This window comes from Elephas maximus, chromosome 11, assembly GCF_024166365.1.
Source record: "Elephas maximus indicus isolate mEleMax1 chromosome 11, mEleMax1 primary haplotype, whole genome shotgun sequence".
NCBI lineage: Eukaryota > Metazoa > Chordata > Mammalia > Proboscidea > Elephantidae > Elephas > Elephas maximus.
Window position 1 is genome coordinate 71,860,817 of NC_064829.1, and position 9,881 is coordinate 71,870,697.

Below are 9,881 nucleotides of genomic sequence, written 5' to 3' on the forward strand. Positions count from 1 at the left end.
ATCAGCACAAAGCTGGTTCCCATGAAGTAGAGGTTAAAGATGTCCCAAGTGTCCAGTTTTTCCAAGCTGCTATACCACTCCATCATCTCTTACACCAACTGCTCTCCCTTCCCTCAGTACTCTCCCTCTCATCTTTGGGTTCCGTAATTTGCTGCAATGTCTCACAGAACTCATGAAACTTACTTACAGTTAAGTGGTTCATTAGGGAAGTAACCGGGTAAAACTTGGGATCAGGATCCAATTGGAAGCAACGGGAACAACTCAGGATACAGTTCTTCAGTCAGGTTGGCTTCTTCTCACCCTCTGCCACTGGGCCCTGCTCAGGGCCTTCTGCTACCGGGTCCTGCCTGGACAAGTGTTACAGCTCTTTCTTTAGCTCCACAGATAAGTGCCCGGAGGCACTCCACTCTACCAGTAAGCCTCCTGCCCAAAGGTGCTCCACTCTCTTGCTCTGTGGGTCTGCATACCCACTCTAGCGACCTCACACCATGAGCTGGGAAGCCCACTGCATCCGTCTTGCACCTGTCTCCTAGCTCTGCTACTGCTATTTTCTCTGCTGCTGGACTTCTTGCCATCTTGTGCCATCTCTGGTGTTACAGCTCACTGGTTACAGAGAACCCAGGTCCACAGAATGTGCTCCCCTCCTGGCTCTTCTTGATGGTAGCGAAGTCTCCTTCTCCGCTTCTGGGATTGGCTCCCTTTAAGCCTAGCAGGATGGCAAAACTGACCAATCCCCTTGTTAGGGTTCCACACATCTTATTTGCATGGTCCCATCCCCACAAGTGTTCCATGCATCTTATTTGCATTATTAACAGGCTTTCCAATTCCCTTGGTGGGCCACAAGCACTTTATTTGCATAGCCCAACCTGATCATTTTGTGGGAGTCACAAGACCATGCATAGCTAGAAGGGCCACATTAAGTAGTTCACTGCATGGCAGAAGGCATACAAAAAAGATGAGAACTCATAACAATTCTGAAACCCAAGTGGGATAGCTAACTGGTGAGTAGAATATGGAAAATATTTCTAATGACAAAGTTAATGGGGCTGGACTGAAAGTCATACCATTGTGTCAGTCTGCCTTGCTTCCTCCCATCACTGATTTCTCCTGAGTTCTGAAACACAAGGTCTCTGCAAATGTTGACTCTGGACATCCATCTCTCTGCTGTGTACTTGCTGCTGTACTCCATCCTCTGTCTTATCAGCTGGTTTTCTTTCTGCAGCTATCTTAGTCACCTAATGCTGCCATAACAGAAATTCCACAAATGGATAGCTTTAACAAAGATAAATTTATTTCCTCACAGCAAAGTAGGCTAAAAGTCCAATTTCAAGGTGTCAGCTCCAGGGGAAGTCTTTCTGTCTTCGTCGGCTCTGGAGGAAGGTCCTTGTCCCCAATTTTCCCATGCTCGAGGAGTTTCTCAGGGGCAGGGACCCCATGTTCAAAGGATGCGCTCTGCTCCTTGTGCTGCTTTCTTGGTGGTATGAGGTCTCTGACTCTCTCCTTGCTTCCCTTTCCTCTCATCTCTTGAGAGATAAAAGGTGGTGCAGGCCACACCCCATGGAAACTTCCTTTACCTTGGATCAAGGAGGTGACCTGAATGAGGGCAGTGTTACAATCCTACCCTAACCCTCTTAACATAAAATTACAATCACAAAATGGAGAACAACCACACAATAGCGGGAAATCATGGCGTAACCAAGTCGATACACACATTTTTTAGGGGACATAATTCAATCCTTGACAGCAGCCCAATGAAGACTAAATGAAACTCCCCACATACAACTTGGGGGAGGATGGGGACAGGCATTGGCACTTTTCACCCTAGGCAGTTTATTCACATCACAAGTAAAGTATTTTTGGTGGGGACAAAGATAGGAAGAGTCCTGTCAGAGCGTACTTGGGTTTGTATACCTTATTTGTTTAGTGTGGGAGAGAGCCAGACCAAACAGGAAGAGTAGATTCTACCTTAGCCCAGCAGAACTAAGCTGGATGGAAACCTACGAGATATGGACAGTTAGGCTTACATTTAGGAAGTCTTGGCCCCCCCCTTTTTTTTTTGCACCAGCAAGATTGATCCCTCAATATGGCAGCCAGAGGCAGAGAAAACATACAAGGCAGTGTTGTTGTTATTCGTTGCTGTTGAGTTGATTTTGATTCATAGTGACCCTATGTGACAGAATAGAACTACCCCATAGTGTTTTCCAGGCTATAATCTTTATGGGGGCAGATTACCAGGTCTTCCTCCTGCATAGCTGCTGGTTGAATTCAAGCTGACAATCTTTTGGTTAGGGGCTGAATGCTTAACTGTTGTGCCACCAGGGCTCCTATGCAAAATGCAAGGCAGTAGGCCTTTATAATTGCTAGAAATGCAACCAGCTTATGAAAGTCATCAGGAGAATGAACTTCCCCATTCCTCAGGTCAATGCTCCCCCTATACAGCCATGCAGACTGGTAGAACAAATGCAGCAATGTAAGTTCAAAAACAGTTGATTCGTTTATGCTGATTGAAAGTATTCTGGTGAGAGAACCAAGGACTTACAATACTCAACAGTCTCGCTAGTACTCTAGTTCACAGGCTCTGTATGTTCTATTTTATTCCAACCCAAGACCTCGTTATGATCTTATACAATGTCTAATGCATAAACTTCCTTCAAGCTCCTCCTCAGTTCTTCCCCTACGGTGGAGAAAGCCAGAACATATTTTGCCTTATCTCTAATTGCTTTTGCTTCTTTGGCATGTGTCCCTTTTTTTTTTTTTGTAATTACAGTATCATTAGCCCAAGGTGGAGGTCCTGTATCTGGGCCCACAGAGAAGAAACTTTGCAGTTGTCTCAGCGAATTTCATTGCTTCATAGTCGGATGCCAACTCCAAATGCGTTCTTCATTCACGTTGTTGTTGTTGTTAGGTGCTGTCAAGTCAGTTCTGACTCATAGCGACCACATATACAACAGAACAAAACACTGCCTAGTCCTGCACCATCCTCACAATCGTGGTTATATTTGAACCCATTGTTGCAGCCACTGTGTCAATTCATTTCACTGAGGATCTTCCTCTTTTTCCCTGCCTTTCTACATTACCAAGCACGACGTCCTTCTTCAGGGACTGGTCCCCCCGATAACAATCCAAAGTAAGTGAGATGAAGTCTAGCCATCCTTGTTTTTAGAGAGCATTCTGGCTGTGCTTCTTCCAACACAGATTTGTTCATTCTTTTGGCAGTCCATGGCATATTCAGTATTCTTCACCAGCACCATAACTCAAAGGCATCAACTCCTCTGTCTTCCTTATATATTGCTCAGCTTTCGAATGCATATGAAGTGATTGAAAACACCATGGCTTGGGTCAGGCACACCTTAGTCCTCTAAGGGATGTCTTTGCTTTTTAACACTTTAAAGAGCTCTTTTGCAGTAAATTTGCCCATCTCAATGCGTTTGATTTTCTGACTGCTGCTTCCATGGGTATTGACTGTGGATCCAAGTAAAATGAAATGCTTAACAACTTTAATCTTTTCTCCATTTATCGTGATGTTGCTTATTGGTCCAGGTGTGAGGATTTTTGTTTTATTTATGTTGAGGTATAATCCATGTTGAAAGCCGTAGCCTTTGATCTTCATCAGTAAGTGCTTCAAGTCCTCTTCGCTTTCAGCAAGCAGGATTGTGTTATCTGCACATCACAAGTTTAGTCTTTCTCCAATCTTGATGCCATGTTATTCTTTACAGAGCCCAGCTCCTCAGATTATTTGCTCAGCATACAGATTGAATAATTATGGTAAAAGGATACAACGTTGACACACACCTTTCCTGATTTTAAACCACGCTGTATCTCCCCTGGTCTATGTGAAGGTTCTGCATGAACACAATTAAGTGTTCTGGAACTTCCATCCTTTGCAATGTTATCCAACAACTTGTTATGATCCACACTGTTGAATGCCTTTGCATAGTCGATAAAACACAGGTAAACATCTTTCTGGTATTCGCTGCTTTCAGCCAAGATCGGTCTGATATCACCAATGATATCCCTGGTTCCTTGTCCTCTTCTGAATCTGATTTGAATTTCTGGCAGCTCCCTGTTGATGTACTGCTGCAACCATTTTTGAATGATCTCCAGCAAAATTTTCCTTGCATGTGATATTAATGATATTGTTCAATGATTTCCACATTCTGTTGGATCACCTTTCTTTGGAATGAGAACAAATACGGATCTTTCAGTTGGTTGGCCAGGTAGCCGTCTCACAAATTTCTTGGCATAGACTAGTGAGCACTTCCAGCTGAAGCCTGTCCACTGTGGGTGAACCTGCTGGTATTTGAAATACCAGTGACATAGATTCCAGCATTACAACTACACACAATCCACAATAGTATGAAAAAATGACAGACGAGCGATGGTCACTCACATTACTCATGCTGCATTCTTATTCTCCTGACTGTCTTAACATATTTTCTTCATACTCAATAAATATAACGCAAAATATATTTCCTGACACTCAGACCCAACCTTTTATTAAAGCTTCTTATGAAATGTACCCTACATAATTGATATTTAATTTATAAATTCCTATATTCCAATACTATAAGTTTCCTTTCTAAATAATGTTTTTCATCATGTACATAAAACAAAGTTTTAGCTATGGATATGTGAAGAGGATTGAAGAAGCAATCCAATGTATAAAAGTATGAGGGCAACTGATAAACTCTTTGCTGATACACATAGATTTGGAATGGATTGTTCCATGTTCAAAGTTAAATAAATGGAAAAAAGTTATAAGATTATGAAAAAATAGTGCCAGATAAGGAAGGGGTACATAATACTACAGACAAAAAAAAAAAAATAGAGGCAAATATTGGAAAAAATTTTGGCATGGTCAATAGTTTTTAAGAAGACATGGCATATAAGTTACTGGAGCATAAATTCATGAAGATAAACTGTAATGAGCTGTGAAAGAAGTTCAGAGTGAGACTGACTACTAAAAGTTCAGAGTGAGATTGACTACTAGGAAACTGAGATTGAAATTGTCAAGGATTTCATTTTACTTGGATCCACAATCAACACCCATGGAAGCAACAGTTAAGAAATCAGATGACTCATTGCATTGGGCAAATCTATTGCAAAAGACCTCTTTAAAGTGTTGAAAACCAAAGATGTCATCCTGAAGACTAAGGTGTGCCTGACCCAAACCGTGGCATTTTCAATGGCTTCATATGCATGCAAAAGCAGGGCAATGAATAAGGAAGGCAAAAGAAGAGTCGATGCTTTGAATTATGGTGCCAGTGAAGAATATTGAATATACTATAGACCGCCAAAAGAATGAACAAATCTGCCTTGGAAGAAGTACAGCCAGCATACTATTTAGAAGCAAGGATGGCAAGACTTCATCTTACATACTTTGAACATGTTATCAGGAGGCACCAGTCCCTAGAGAAGGACATCATGCTTGGTAAAGTAGAGGATCAGCGAAAAAGAGGAAGACCTTCAATGAGATGGATTGATACAGTGGCTGCCACAATGGGCTCAAGCATAACAATAATTGTGAGGATGGCACAGAACTGGGCAGTGTTTCATTCTGTTGTACATAGGGTCACTATGAGTCAGAACCAACTCGATGACACCTAACAACAACAACAACAGGAAACTAAAATGTGATGGCAGAATATAAATAGATGTTGGAGGCAGTAAAGAAGTAGAACTGATACACTGGAAAATTAAATTCGTGATGAATAAGGTATATTTGGGAGCCCTGGTGGTATAGTGGTTAAGAGCTCAGCTGCTAACCAAAAGGTGGACAGTTCAAATCCACCAGCTGCTCCTTAGAAACCCTATGGGGCAGTTCTACTCTGTTCTACAGGGTCTCTATGAGTTGAAATCAACTTGATGGCAATGGGTTTGGTTTGGTTTTTTAAGATGTATTTGAATGTCTTTCTTATAATGTCTGACCCCCAAAAAACCCATTGTCTTTGAGTCAATTCTGACTCATAGTGAGTGACCTTATAGAACAGAGTAAACCTACCCCATAGTGTTTCCAAGGCTGTAATCTTTACGGAAGCAGACTGCCACATCTTTCTCCCACTGAGCAACTGGTGGGTTTGAACCACCAACCCCTGAGCTCTTAAGCGCTGCATCACCAGAGCTCCTTCTTACAATGTATAAAAAAAACCCCAAAACCAAACCCAAACCCACCGCCGTTGAGTTGGTTCCAACTCATAGTGACCCTATAGGACAGAGTAGAACTGCCCCATAGAGTTTCCAAGGAGTACCTGGTGGATTGGAACTGCTGACCTCTTAGTTAGCAGCTATAGCACTTAACTACTACTCCGTCGGGGTTTCCATCTTACAATGTATAGGAAACAATAAGAAGGAAGTTGGTAAATATAAAGAGAGAACATAAAGTAAACTCAATAATTATGATGTTTCTGAGGAAGAAAGCAGATTGATTGACATGAAGTCAATAATCAGAGACATAATAAAAGAAAACTTCCTTAACTAGGAAAGCCATATGATTATGCTGATTATTTTCCAAGAAAAATAAACAAAAATAGATATCTTAAAAAATTTAAAGATAAAAGTTGAGAAAATAATCTTACTACCCCTTAGGCAGAAAATAAAATAGTTTAGTTACAAAGAATAAAAATTTAGACGGGCCTCAGACATCTGTAATGTGTTAAATTTCTGAAGACAGGGAAAACTAATCTGTAGGTTTGAGGGGAAAATATATGATTAAATTTAATAGTCAGGTTGGATTTTGTGTGAAAATACATCAGAAAACCATGCTCAGATATATTTCTGTGTGTGTGAGTCCAGGCATGTTTTATCCCCTGCACCTTGCACCATGCTGTAAACATTATTTTGTTGCTGTTGTGTGCCGTCAAGTCCATTCCGACTCATAGCGACTGTATAGTACAGAGTAGAACTGCCCCATAGGGTTTTCTAGGGTGTAATCTTTATGGGAGCAGATTGCCAAGACTTTTCTCTTGCAGAGCTGCTGGTGGGTTTGAATTAAATGCATGCTGCTTTGGGTGAAATCCAATGCAGTCAAAAGCTCCAAAAAAAGTCAGTAAAAAAATATCTTCTGTGAAAAATGTGATCTCAGTGTGACAATCAAAGGCAAAAGAGAAATTCCTCATTCTGAATTCTCGCTATGTCCAAGACTTGTTGGCAGTTATGACTTTTCCCTAAGCAGTGACTTTTCCCTAAGCAATGACTTTTTAAATGGTGGATCCAGGCATTGGGAGAGTTTTAATATCCATAATAAGACTACAGCCATGAACTCTTTGAATTGGAACAATTCAAAGCAACGATGGCACAATGGTTAAGCAGCCGACTGCTAACCTAAAGGTTGGCAGTTCAAAGACACCCAGTGGCCGCACGGGAGAAAGACCTGATAATTTGCTTCCTGAAAGATTACAGCCTAGAAAACCCTATTGGGCAGTTCTACTCTGTTACATGGAGTTGGAATTGACTTGATGACCCCTAACAATACAATAACAACAGTACTTATTGAGTGCTTATGTTTGCCAGGATCGCTCTAACTCCTTTATACGTATTTTAGCTCATTTAATCTCTCAGCCATTCTGAGAGGCTGTTGTTCTTATTGCCATTGAGTCAGCTCTAACTCATGCAACATTATGTGTAACAGAATGAAACATTACGCAGTCCTGTGCCGCCCTCATAATTTTTGGTATATTTGAACCCATTGATGTAGTTGAGGAAAAAAAAAAAAAAACAGAGGTAGATTATTATTATTATTATCCATACTTCACGGACGAGGAAACTGAGGCATAGAGAGATTATGGAATTTGCTTAAGGTCACCCAGCTAGCAAGTGGTTGAGCTAGGGTTTGAACCAGGCTCTCTGGCTCCAAAGTCCATGCTCTTAACTTCTGCTCTATACGTAATCCTTCCATATAAAAATAAACAATACAAGAGGTCATTTGTTTTCATTTCTTTGTGGAGGTGAACTTTGAGGGCCACAAACTTACTAAGATAAACAGTTCTGGTTGGCAGAGTAGATCTAAAGTTGAGAGCTCCAGTGCTCTTTCAGTTTGGAAGTGGAAGGTTCAGGGGGTAGAGAAGCATGAGACAGGCAACCACTCTGGTGGCGAGGTTGAGGATTGCAGTAGGAGTAGCCAGGCAGCTGTGTGTCTCCCCACTCCTGCCTTGTGTTGAGCTGTGAGCAGCAGAGGAGTTTGTCCCAAGGCTGCAGCAGTAAGTGCATGAGTTATGGAGGCATATCAAGATTTGCCTGGCAATAACAAGGAGGAGACGTTTCCACATAAAGTTATGAGTTACTAGTATGCTTGCCTGAAAGCATATCCAACCTCCCCACACCTAAATTGCTAAGGCAGGCTGTGGTAACCCCAAACAGCATTCATAGTCTAATGAGGAATCTAAGTACAAACATAAATACCCAACTTAGAATTGCCAAATGTTTGAAGAAAACCAGCACCAAGAAAGAAGGAAATCAACCACAACAGAGTTAATAGGCTGAACAAGAGACTTCAAGAAGCATAAATAATACAATTAATAACATCCATAAAATAGGAACAGACTATTATGAAAATATTCATTTAGAGCTCTTGGAAATAAAGTTCATATTTACAAAGAAGCAGTAAATGGGCCAAATAGCACAATGAACACAGCTGAAGAGTCAGTTGGAAGACTGAACTACAGAATTCAACAAAACATTGACTAAAAGGATGAAGAGTTAGAAAATATTTAAAAATGCTAAGAGCTATGCAAGATCAATTAAGAAATTATAACATTCATTAATGGACATTTCAGGAAAAAAACAAACAGAAAACTGAGCAGAGGAAGTACTAAAGAGATAAAACAAGAAAACTGTATGGGATTGAAAAAATCATGCACCTTTGATTGAAAGGTCCATTGAAAACACATATTTCTACACTGTCACAAAAATTATAGAACATCATGGAAAAAAGCAATTATCCTAAAATCTTTGTGAGTTAAAATAAATAATTTAACCCTAGATGTTAATAGAAAATTATGTCTAATATTTTGCAAAATGTATTACTTGGAACTGTTTTGTCGTTTGAAGAACAAAATTATATTTTGGTTTGAAACATGTATTTTCCACACATAAGGGGGTCTTTGGGGTGATGACAGTGTTCTGCTTCTTGACCTGAGTGGTGTTTTCATAAGTGTTCAATTTGTGATAATTAATTGAGCTGTATGTTCACCTTCATTTATGTTTATGTTATGCATCACAAAAATATTTCTTATTTGATTAATTTATAGGTATTTTATAGTTTTGATGCCTTGTGAATACAGTCTTTGGTTTTTCCATTCTCTCATTTATTAAGCAAGAATTTTTTTGAGCATATATTCTGTATCAGATACTAGTTTTAGGTACTGAGACACAGCAATGAATAAGACATAAAAAGTCTCTTCTATCATTAAGTTCACATTCTTTAGGGGAGATGAATACAATAGATAGACAAATAAGTAGTAAGATGATCTTAAATGGTATTGTTATTGTTGTTGTTAGGTGATTTTTGACTCACAGTGACCCCACGTGGCAGAGTAGAACTCCCCCATAGGGTTTCCTAGGCTGTAATCTTTACTGGAGCAGATCACCAGGCCTTTCTCCTGAAGAGCTGCTTGGTGGGTTTGAACCATCAAACTTTCGGTTAACAGCTGAGTGCTTAACTGTTTCTCCACTAGGGCTCCTTCAAATAATATTAACTACTGTGAATTTATATAAAACATTACATAAGAAGTCAGCATATGCAGCTCAAAGCCCCTGTCCCCCCGACAGAAACAAAAAATCAAGCACAAATTGTAAGAACCAACTTTGTAAGAACTCTGGAAATATCCAAAGGTTAAGAGCAATCAAGTGAATGCTGAACCAAGAAAAAGACACTTAAACACAGA